The 12,263-nt window shown below is 42.4% G+C and overlaps 1 protein-coding gene across 4 annotated transcripts in view; it reads right to left on the reverse strand.

Annotated features, from left to right (window-relative positions):
- WDR59 (WD repeat domain 59) overlaps nucleotides 1-12,263 on the reverse strand; it is a 766,237-nt gene that overhangs the window by 659,120 nt on the left and 94,854 nt on the right. The window lies entirely within an intron of this gene.

A 12,263-nucleotide genomic window follows, 5' to 3' on the forward strand; every position in this document is an offset into this window, starting at 1 on the left:
ATTAGCAGCATCCACCCGCCAGCTTTCCATCTCGTGCTTGGGGCCAGTGACCAGCGGTGAGGGGCGAGTGTCCAGAGAAGTAGCGTCGTTGGCGGCCCTGCCATTTGCTATTGCCCATTGCCGAAGTGGTTTCACGGTTAACGTCCCCCAGGGCTATAGGGGCCGAAGAAAAACCGTAAATCTTCCAGCCCCCAAATAAAAAATAAAAAAAAGAGAAAACTTGTCTATAGAGCCCTTTCTCCGGGTTAAGGGCAGGGTTGCCCAAATGAGATCAGGGACAGTCCGACAAGCGGCGATTGGCAAGAAACAAGGTAAAAAAACAAACAAAAAAGCTAAAAATCCAAAATCTAATTCAGCAAAAAAGGAGGACTCTCTACATAATAAATCAGTAAACGGGGCAGGACAAAGGGAGAGGCTGATTTCAGTGTCCACACCAACAACAGTACAATTGTCAAACTCGAATAACCAAATAGGGATTCGAAAATTCTTCTTCTTAAAAGACCCAATGGCGGCAATATACGCCCCTTCAAAAGAATCGTCCCAGTTACCAAGCCCAATTCAGCCAGATAAACCGGAAGCCATTGCTCTGTGGACCCCTGTAAACTCCACCAATGTATCACGAAAGGAATTACTTGTGGGAAAAAACACGGTCCATCCAGGTTTTAGGAAATCTGTGACAATAACAGCTCAGGTGCATCAGGCAGCCCCCATAACTCCGGTCACAACTTTTACAACAAAATCCGAAGCACCTGCCAAAACCCCCACTGAAAGCGGTATAAAGATAAATACAATTGCAGACCTTGTGGAAACGTCTGTGATCTACGTTGGGGGAAACATTGAGCGCGAAAAACTTAACTACAGTTGCACTCTTCCTAAAGTAGCACCGAAAGGAGACTCCACTACTACGGCTCCAAAGGTCGGCAAACAACTACCTAGTCTTAAGGAAGCAGGCCAACCTGATATTAAATGGACCAAATACGAAAAAATAAATCTTATTAAACTCGCAGCTAACGCAGTGCCTAAGGATTCAGTGTGCAGTAAATTATTCACCAACATAAATGATTCAAACCTGACAGAAATTTGGGAATTACTAGAATCTAACTGCCAGGACAACGTCTGTTTTAGCCCAGGTTCAAATAAAAAAAACCCGCAAAGGAGATCCAAGCTTGTTTCATCTACACCGTTCAGCCCTCAGGGCGAAAAAAATCCCCAGTATCCAGAATTAGTGGAGACCAGCCATTGCTCCACAACGATTAAGCAACAATCAAAAAGATCCAAACCTCTCATTAACAATAACAATTTCATCTGAAAGCAGATCAGACCTCGGGCTAGAGGCCCCGGTGCAGCATTTTGAGGATCACTCCCATATGCAATGGGCGCAAACTCTGATTCAGACCCTCGAACAAGCTATAAGGGTTTTAAACTATCAGTCAGATAAAATGGACGTCCAAATTGATCTTGTAAATCTTATTGCCAGTCACATTTCAGGCGTAAACAGCAAAATAGATTTAATAACCACACTCCTTTCAAGAAGGGAAAATCTGGAGCAACAAAGACATACAAATAAAAATAAGTCAACCCGCTGTTGCAGTCCTATAATTGAGAAACTGGCAACCCTCCCCGAAATTTTAAAAGACGTCCTAGGGGCAGTAAAACTATCGTGCACTAGCAAGCACCTTACACACACCCCCAAAAAAGCGTCGTTCAAGAGAAAAGTGCAAATCAAACTAAAATATTAATACAAGAATTAAGCGATATTAACGACGAATTAGTAAAAACAGAGATCGAGGCTCAATCTAACTTAACAGATGCCCCAGAGAGCCCTGCCAAACAAGTATTTGAGGTTGCCAAACCAACAAAAAGGAAAAGAAAACGCGCAAGAAAGGCTCGGCCTAAATACAACAAACAACCCAGCCTTGCAACGGAAAATCTTTTCCCGTTATTCACAGTAAAATCATCTAGGGAAAAGAAAAAGAATACTTCCTCCCCGTATCGGGTGGTTTGCCCCGCAAGTGATCAACCTCAAGATTATCAGCTGCCCTACCAAAAGCAACAGGGCACTAGTCAATCCTCCTCATTTCAAACCTCTCCTCAAACTACGCAAGGGGCCGGAAACTCCCACCCAAAGGACAAAAGAGTTCAAAAAGTCATCTCAATAGCCCAGCACCAAGGAGGAAAAACAGGAGGTAATAAAGGAGTGGGTCAAGAAAAATTCTTGTATACCTCGGGAAGTAGTACCCCGGGGAGAGGTAAAGGTCGGAGCATACAACAATGTGATTTACAACAAGACGAAAGAAATAAAGAGTTAGCACTGGAAAATTATAATCCTCTTCCAGTGAAGATGTTGGATCAGTTAACAACGCCCAAGCCTGAAATCTTGCTAAAATCAATTGCAGTAACGATAAGGGGAAAGTCTCGCCTATGCAAACTTCTCAACCAGGACCAGCGGGAGCCGCAAAAAAGGAAAACATTTCAAAAAAGCCCCGGAACTCCGAAATTGAGTACAGAGCCAACAACTTCGGATCCCTCCGTGTATGTTCCGCAACGTGAAAAAAACACCCCATTAACCTTAATAACTGAAGGTGGAAGAAAGGAAAAAGAACCCCTCTTGCATACCGAGTACATCCAACCGGACGAGTTCGAACTGAAATTATCGTTCATACCAGAATATTCGTCAAAGGGAACACAAGACACACTAAACAGAGGAAATCTCTTGAGGTTGTTTAACGAAATCCCAGAATTAAAAGGAACCCGCTCCAGCGACCTAACTTCGGTTGAATTCATAGAAAGAACCGGGCTGGGAACAGAAGAGACTTTGAAAACTTGGTCCTCAAAGGACCTGGTGAAAAAAATTGTATCAATGAGCGGAAGGTTTGAAGTATGGGGAATTACGTTAAAGGCTTACGAACGCCCAAGGTATCCGCACTCCCTTATCAAAAACCCAAATGAAGTGAACAGATCGGGGAAAATCCTTCCAACATGTGTACGTGGAGCACGTGCCAACTCTCCAACAGCTCCCCCAGCAATAACAGAAATGATACAAGAGAAAGCCCCGATATTACCGAGGGCAGCTCACAGGAATCTAGGGACTGGTCCTGGGTGCCTAGAATATTAAACAATAAGCATCCCTAACCAAGCAAAGATGAGCAAAAAAACAGAGAGGACGACGGCCCTCAAAGCGTGCACAGTCAATATCTCGCTCTGTTCATGGAACATTCACGGATTTAATGATAAGGGGCAAGATCAAGAAACCAAACTATTTTTTACTCAACACAACATTATCCTGCTCCAGGAAACCTGGAACCTGGTTGCAAGTTCAATTCCAGGATTCACAGATCATCACTGTATGGCAGAAAGATATTCACGCTTCGGACATCCGAGAGGGGGCCTATCAACATTTATTTCACACAAACTGAACTGGGCAATGGAAGAATTAGACACTGGGGTCAACTGGATCCAAATGACCAAAGTAAGTAGTAACCAGACGCCCAACGAATCAAACTGGCAACTCCTACTAATCAATGTTTATATTCACCCAGAAAGAAAAAAGCAGAAGGGAAAATACACAATTTTAACCAAATTAATAATATCAATGCAGAGAAGCCATGAGAACGGTCAATTATTGATCTCTGGAGATTTTAACAGCAACCTTTTAGCTAATCAGTGGGGAAGTAAAAGAAAAGCTACTCCGGGAACAAGAGCATTTGTGCGCAATTTAGATACTCTCGACCTGACAATTCTGAATGGAAATGTCATGGGGGACAGCCCAGCAGCCGTAACATATTTGAGTGGAAAAACCTCCTCAGCGATAGACTTCATAATTATTAGTAATAACATGCTCCCACAAATGAATAAACTCAGTATTACTCCACAAGCCAAAAGCGACCATTTGCCTCTCGTTTTAAACATGATTAAAAAAGTTAATCATGCACAAAAAATTAAATCCATCGTGCAACCGCCCGAAACATTTAATCTCCGAAAGCTAAAATGGCAGGGAGTGGTACCCCAAGCCATTCAGGAGATAGTCAAGGTTTTCGTGGCTAAACAGGGCTGCAAATCAGAGAATGATCGTGTTAATACCTGGGAGCATTTGGCTCAGTTTCTAGTTCATACATTTCCGGCCTCCTTGAGACGTACCCCAAGAATGGTGACCAGAAGCGATCCCTGGTTTACCCAAGACCTCAGAAATCAAAAATGAGCGATCGCAAGAGAAGTGCAACTGTTATTACAAGCAGAAAAAATGGGATATAAAACAGGAAAAATTAAGCTGTATGTATTGAGGCGCACCTACAGGAGGAACCTGTGGAAAGCTAAAACAGCGCATAGAGGATCCATTTGGCTGAAATTATTATCCGCCAGTAAAAAGCCCAACAGCAGTGAGTTTTGGGGTATAATTAACAAGCTGTCAACTGGTCCAAAACTGCTGCAAGAAGCAGGAATCGGAGCAGACATCTGGACTGAACATGTGCAATCATTGTATAATAAGGCAGGGACGGGACTTGTAGGAAGGTCCCTTCGGGAAGATCATGATAAAAAAGAAATACAAGACTCCACCACCCCAGCTTATGTGGTAGATAGCTCACTACAATCAGCGTCAACCATGTGCGGGACAAATACCCTGACAAATGGGAATGAGCTAAGAGGGCTTATACGGAAACTCAAACCAGAGGGAGCGGCTGGCCCCAATGGTATCCCTAACGCTTTTTTCAAGAATGACCCAGAGTTTTGGTCTTCCTATCTTACTCCACTCTTCAATGGGAATTACTACCAGTCCAACATCCCGGCTTCTTGGAGGGGGAATATCATTCACCCCATATTTAAAAAGGGAGACCATCGTAAGCCTGGAAATTATAGATTAATTTCACTGATAGACGTGGAAGCAAAACTGTACGCCTCATGCCTGTTAATTCAGTTGAAATGTTGGATGGAGGAAAAAAACATAATCCCAAAGTTTCAGACAGGATTCAGGCAAGGTATGGGTACCACAACCAATCTCGTAACCCTTGCTCTTTTAACAGTAAAAGCGCAAAAAGGAATCTCCGGTTGTTCGCTTGCTTTATTGACATCAAATTTGCATTTGACAGAGTGAGCAGGAGCCAGCTCTGGAAGAAACTTAAAGAATGGGGCCTGCCAATCACAACGCTCAACGCTATAATCGCCTTGCACACGGATACCTGGGCAAGAGTCAAGTTGGGCGATGGTTCGAGTACAACTGCAAGTATTCAGACGCAAAGCGGCTTAAAACAAGGTTGTGTTTTAACCCCCAGTCTATTCAATCTGTTTTTATCTGACATTGCACCTTACATTGAAAAACCAGAGTCACATCCTCCGAAAATGGTCAACGTGCCAATTGCCATACTACAATATGCGGATGACATAGTTCTGTTGAGCCAAACTCCCATCGGCCTACAGAGATCAATAAATAACCTTGTAGCCTATTTGGATAAGGAACAACGGGAGCTAAACAAACAGAAAACAAAAATAGTGCGCCTAGTGGATCGCAAGAAACTCAAGTTTAAATGGATGGCTAAGGGGGCAACCGTTGAAGAAGTTAGTTCATATAAATATCTGGGCGTAATAATTGGGCAGGGTGCAACTCATAAAGAACACAAACTGGCACTAAAAGCAAAGGCACATTCATTATTTTATGCATATAAATTACTACGTAAAAAGATGGACTGCCCAAACTTCTCTTACTTGCTTAAACTAATGGCCGCCCAAATACAACCCAGTTTGTCCTACGGCTTGGCCTCTTGGTGTGGCAAAGAAGCGCACTTATTGAATAAACTGCAGACAAAGATCTATAAAGCAGTCTTTGAGTTGCCAAAATCTGCTTCGCCCTCCCAGGTCAGACTGGAATTCGGCCTCCAGCATCAGAAGTTCCAAGGAATGAGCTGTTTTATTAAACTTTGCTATACACTCCGCTCTTCTGACCCTGATACCTTGAATAGCTTATGCTGGGAAGAAATTAAGCTCCAGGGGGATCTAGTAACACCGAACTCCTGGGGAAGCTTTCTGAGAGAGTCCCTGGCCGAGATGGATTTACAAGCAGCATGGGCCAATGGGTTGGACAGAGGAAGCTTTGGTAAAATAGTAAACAGCGCAGCTAAAAAGAAATCTTTGTGGGCTGACAAAAAAGCGCTCACCAAGCGGCGGCACGGGTGGACAGTCAAATTCTTACAGACTTTGGAGGCCACAACCATATTTATCTGCCCATTTTAGCTCACAGTTAAAAATGAGCTTTTTAAAGTTTCGAATGGGCGTGCACGAGGCAAAGGACTTATACCCACAGTGGAAAAAGCCATTTAAATCAGAGTCCTGCAGACTATGTGGTTTTAAAAGGGAAACTTTAATCCACCTAATATGTGCCTGTACAGCTGTTCTAGACCAAGACAGTACTTGAAATCTATCTTCAATGAGCTGAACATTCGCTCCAGCAGGTAAGCGGTGATTTGCTGGCTAGAGGGTACGTCGATCATACTGGCATGCCGTGGAATTAAATACATGAATTTAGTCAGTAGACTCTTACGGCAAGCCGACGGAGATTCTAAATAAAACGAGTATAACGAGATCAACAGTATCCCCAATGGGTTTTTTACTTTAATAATTCAGTTCTTTCAAGTTTAAAGTTGCTAATGCAAGTGTTTTTAAACTTAAATTTTATTGACAAGTGATGTGAATTTTATTCAGTACAACAAGGTTTCAATTTATGTAATATTTATTTATTTGTTCTAGGGGGGGTTTGTAATGATTTTAAATTATCAAACAATAAAAATGAACTGTTTCAGTGTTGTAGTGAGTAATATTAGAACAATCTTATTCCGCACATGGCGTAGAGACCACCTGAGGGAACTAAAATCTCCTGCGACACCGTCAGCATCGCATTAAACGAACATAGAATGGGGCGGGATAACAGGTCTGAATATCAGTGAGTCGGGTGATTTATGTCCCTTATGTAAGAGGCACCACACTCCATCTTAAATCAAATAATAAAATGTGCCTTCCTTTATCTATACAGCATAATAAACTACAAGGAGGAACTACATCTCCCATGATACCACCGTTATACGCAATATCCTGAATCGTAGTTGCTCGACATATAAAATATAAAAAATAATAAATAATGTTCCTTATGTAAGAGGCACTATTCCCCATTGTGAGGACGAGGATGGAAAAGAAAAAAGTAATACCTTTCAACATATACAGCAAAAAACTACAAGTAGGAACCACATTTCCCGTGATACCACCTTCAGGCGTGATGATTCTAACTACGCGACCCTGGAAATGGGTTGGGTTATCGTCCTTAAACAAAGCCCAGCTCCCATTTCTTTAAAAAGGCTGACCACGGAGCACCCTTATCTCCAAGCGGTGGGAACCCCCTCCAAGTAGGACGATACCCGGGGCGGGTCCCTTGATGGCGTGAGTAAATACGTAGCTAGCAGCTGTGGTAAGGTATGTTTGAGTTCCACCCGACTCGGGAGTGGCCAATCTCCTTTATCCCACTACCTTTCCGTTTTTCTCCCCCACCCCACATTGTGAATTTACCGATCATGAAAACTAATTAACGGCAATGAAAAACCCAATTGACATGGTCGCTAATACTATCCTGACAATAACAGTGTCTGACTACAGGGCTACCCCAGTGTTAGGTGAGGTCACACATGGAGTAAAGCCTCTCCCAGAACGGGGTAAGAAGCATGTATGTTTAAGTTAATACAGAGAGATGTTTTTATAATATCATCACAGCATTGAGAGAACTGGTGTTTTTATGTTTACAGGTTTGAATGACACGGATGATTCATTAATGCTGATCACACACTGACGAGTGAAAGATGATAGCATGCGGCAACTGGCCGCCAACAAAAAGGGCATCACACATATATACGTGTGTGATAGACTTTGCTAATATATCACAAGCATTTTCGGCGTTTGTCACCATCATAATCTTTGGACACAGTGTTAGGAGCACAAACGTATGAATATGTGAACAATGCTGAAACCAAACACAACGGTGGTTGTGTATTGTCTCTTTCTTTTTCCTTCCACAGATGGAGTGATTACACGAAACATAATAGTTCAAGATAATTAAGGAGCAGCTACCTGCCCTTATCCAAAAGTAGTATAGGGAAATTCTCTTACTATTCCTTGATCCATGGGGTTACCATTCCCGCCCTGAAGAAAGTCCAGCACCCTTCATGGGGCAACAGCGGACTGAAAAATGTTGGCAATAGGGTCTTAGGACCATAATATCCCTACTGACCCTTTTTCTCTATTTTTATTATCCCTGCTAGATCCAAGAATAAAGGGAAACTGGGATCTGACAGTGGATTTTTAGTCTTTGTCCCCCTGGCCAAAAGCATCTCATTAAGTGCTCCCTGAAAGATGGTTGAGCCCACCCTGACTTCTAGGCGTCAGGGTGTCCCGATGATGAAGCATGACACCACTAGGGTGTGTGAGGGAATATAAATTAAAAGGACGTGCCTCCTTTCCCACTCTGTAGTGGTGTTCTATTCATAGCTTCACATAGGGTGTACCACCTATTGTTAACTCAAGGATTGTTCCAGGAAACTTAACCTCTTCACATCCGTTATACAATCAGGGGAGTACTTGTGATACAACTAAATGCCCTAAACTTTATTTGCGTGATTCGAGCATGCATCGGAAGGGCCAAATCTGACAGAAAAGACAGTCACACCTTTAATAGAATTGGTTGCACTAGTCTCATTGGCTAAGTCCTCTTAGATGTCAAACTCTGTTCTTAGAGGACATGGTTGTGGCGCAGAGGCATGATAGTGACCATAACACCCTTGAGGTGGAGCTGGAACTTCCATCATTACAAACCCAGCTATCTCACTCGCATCCACTTGTTGAGAGGTGTTAACTAACAAATAATAAACAAAAAATTCAGTGGTCAGCTGTCGCGAGGTCCGAGAGGGCCCCGAGATCAATATATAACAAGGTGGGCCAAGCTCTGAAGAGTTTTAGCACTCTAAAGACTTGGCCTTTTGAAGAATCAGCCACATCAGAGGTTGAAGCTGCATATAATTCTCTCTTCATTAGTTTAAAGGTGAACTTTTTCAGAGAAGCCAAAAGCCATTGGCCAAGGAGTAGGGTACCATCCTGGATCAAAAAAGATTGTACTATTACCAAGAGTGCTCTAATCATTGCAATTAAGCCATGTGGAAGAGAAGTCACCCAGGAAAAGAGAGTTGTGCATAAAACGGCCCTTGCAAGGGAAAAGAGGGAATGGGATAGTCTAAACTGGGGCCTCCTCTTAGCAGCTGCAAGGGAAAACAATCAAATCTTATTTTGGAAACTTAACTGTCACGGGGAACAGGGAAGGAAGATCAAAAGTTGATAATAATGTGGTGGCAGAGGCATTGGTAGCCCATTTTACTAATCTATACAAAGCTAAACCTGTTGAGGTCCCAGTACCTAATCATTCCTTTTCATCCAGGGACTGGGTGGGTTAAGGATGACTTTCCCCTGATAAATGTACGAAGGGAGAAGAGGCCAATAGAATGATAGCACCTCGTAAGGAGTCTGGCATTGACAAGATCCCTGGTGACTGGTTTTTATCGTAAATAGACTTTTGGATACCCTATTTTACTGTGGTTTTTAATGCTATTTTAAATGGGGCCAGTATTCCCAATATGGGGGCAGGGCAGAGATTTTGCCCATGTACAAAAAAGGTTGCCCTATGGATCCTGGCAACTATAGGCCAATTAGCCTTTTAGACACCACGCAAAAACCTTTTAGCAGCTTTATATTAGGCAGGCTTCAGCAGTGGCTTGAGGAAAGCAACTCACTTTGTCCCCTCCAAGCGGGCTTTTGAGTCAATACTTCCACGGTTAACCAGGTCTTCATACTGCAGTTGATTTACTGGGAGATCAGAAGCCTATTGACTCTATGCAGTCTTTGTTGATCTTAGATCTGCGTTTGACCTGGTCCCCAGAACTCGGCTATGGAAAGGCCTTGCGGAACTTTGCATTCCAGTTTACCTGCATAACAGCGAGGTTACACCAGAATAACTTCGCGCAAATCAGATGTGGTAAGCTCGGCGAAGTTACAGAGCCCATTCTGGTTTTTCGTGGCGTTAGGATTGTGTTCTGGCACCTACTCTTTTTACTTTATATTCAAAAGATCTAGTGGGTTTTTTAAATATTTATTTATTTAGTGTTTTATAGAGCGCAAACGTGACCCGTTAGGGTATCAGAGCGCTTTACAGAGAAAACATGCTACATTCAAAGTTTAAGAGCAAATGATCATGAATACACTTAAGGGAGAACTGCACAATATCAACCTCTGGCCAATAAAGTTACAGAGAGGTACGAATTATGCCGTAAGCAAAACTCTGCCTATGATACTGATGGAGCAGGTAAAACAAAATTTTGTATACCTCCTATTTTGCATGAAATGAATTACGTAATCATTCTAAGAATTAACTCGTACTAATTAGTTTGAAGTGAGAAATCATTAACCAACCCTTACACGTTGATAAACACAAGATACACGTGGGACTAAATTGCAAATTGCATGGCAGAACAACTCCTTAATTAACTGTGGTACGCAAACTAACTTTAGATTGTGGTGAAATAGAGAAGTGCATGATTCATGATGGTTTGTGCTTTCATTACTGGTGAGTATTATAGCTTTAAATGTTGCTACAAGCTAGGAAAATACTAATATACATTGGGATTAGAGTGGGATTAAACATTAGAATCTTCATTTCTATATTCTAATTACTGTTAGGTCTGTTTTTGCTTAAGTTGGCATTCGGGCCTGCTAGGCCACAGTACTTGAGATGGAGCTCCTGTGAAACCGTCGTCATGTGAGCGCGATAACTTCTGCGCAGAATTGGATGGCTCTGGAGATCTCCAAGTGACCTCAGCTCCTGTACCATTGTGTTCCTTGTCAAGGATAGGAGCATGGAGGGTTGCCAAGTGATGAACGGTGTGAACTACCAAGGGGACAATGGGAGACCTGTACGAGGAGGCTTGCTTGTTGTTACTTCAGGACTTTTGCCTGTGAACCGGCGGGAAAAAAAAAACATATTGTGCTTTGCTATGCCAAGTCTCATGGAAAACCAGTGGGTCATGTGAAACTTTTAAGAAATTGCAAGTTGACCCGGACTGGCCAATCAGAACAGTTTCTACCCCTAAATTGTTGCATGTTGATCTGAAGTAAGCGGGAAAAAGGGTATAAAAGAGCCTCATCCGCCCAAGTGGGGTGGTTCACTGGGCTGATCTTCCCTGGCATTGGGTCTACGTTGAGCTGATGAAGATTTCCATGGTTTACCTTGGGTTTCTTTGATTTCTGGGAAAGGTTATTTCACCTGATGGTTTGATTATTGCTGTGGGTTGGACAGTTTATCCTGGAGATTGTAGCCGAGACTTTGAATAATCCTCTGTGTGGTCGGAGGGTCGCCAACGTTTGATATTTGGTAAATATAAAACCATTTCTAAATCTATGCTTATGTTCCAAAGAGTTGATTTCTTCTTGAAATAAACCGAATTATGTTATATTCTGTAGCACCTAAATGCTAATGCAGAGCAAATTAATATTAGATAAACAAATTTGGATTAATAAGAAATGAGTGTGTGATTCTTTAATGGAGTACTGAAAATTAATCAAATGTTTCCAAGGCTTTAATTGTGTTTTAGCTGGTTCTAAATCACCATCAACCAGTCCAACGAATTGGTCCATCGACCAAGTGGTGGAGTGCCTTGATGTTAAGGTCAGGATTCTATAGGTGCGGATGTAAATAATGTGTATAATGTAAAGAAATTTTAATCCCGATAGGTAAAAAGGTACCCACATGTCCAGCGCTTTTTCTCCTGTGTACAGTTTCGTGTAAGACGAGTGTGTGTTGGTGTTATGGGCCCCACCAATGAATGAGTGAATGGATGAGTTAGTGTGATGAAGAGTCTGTGACATTGGGAGAATATGTAAATTTGCCCTTTTCCGCTGGAGCAATACCAGAATTGCATACGTTACATCTGCGAAATCTAGTGAGGCTTAAAACGGGGGTTATATAAATAGCAGTAATGTGTCGCTAAGCCGCTGATTACGGAAATGCTCTGAGAGAGCTTATGGCAGGAATTTACCCATTAGAAAAGTCTTGGCTTCCTTCTTGAATCTTGGCAGAGATGTTATTCCTCTGATGATTAGCGGCAACGAGTTCCAGATTCTAGGTGCGGTCCCACAGAAAGCTCTGTTGTAAGTTTTCTTCTTCCGGAAGAAGGAAGGTTTCAGCGTATGAG

This window comes from Triturus cristatus, chromosome 12 (genome assembly GCF_964204655.1).
Source record: "Triturus cristatus chromosome 12, aTriCri1.1, whole genome shotgun sequence".
NCBI lineage: Eukaryota > Metazoa > Chordata > Amphibia > Caudata > Salamandridae > Triturus > Triturus cristatus.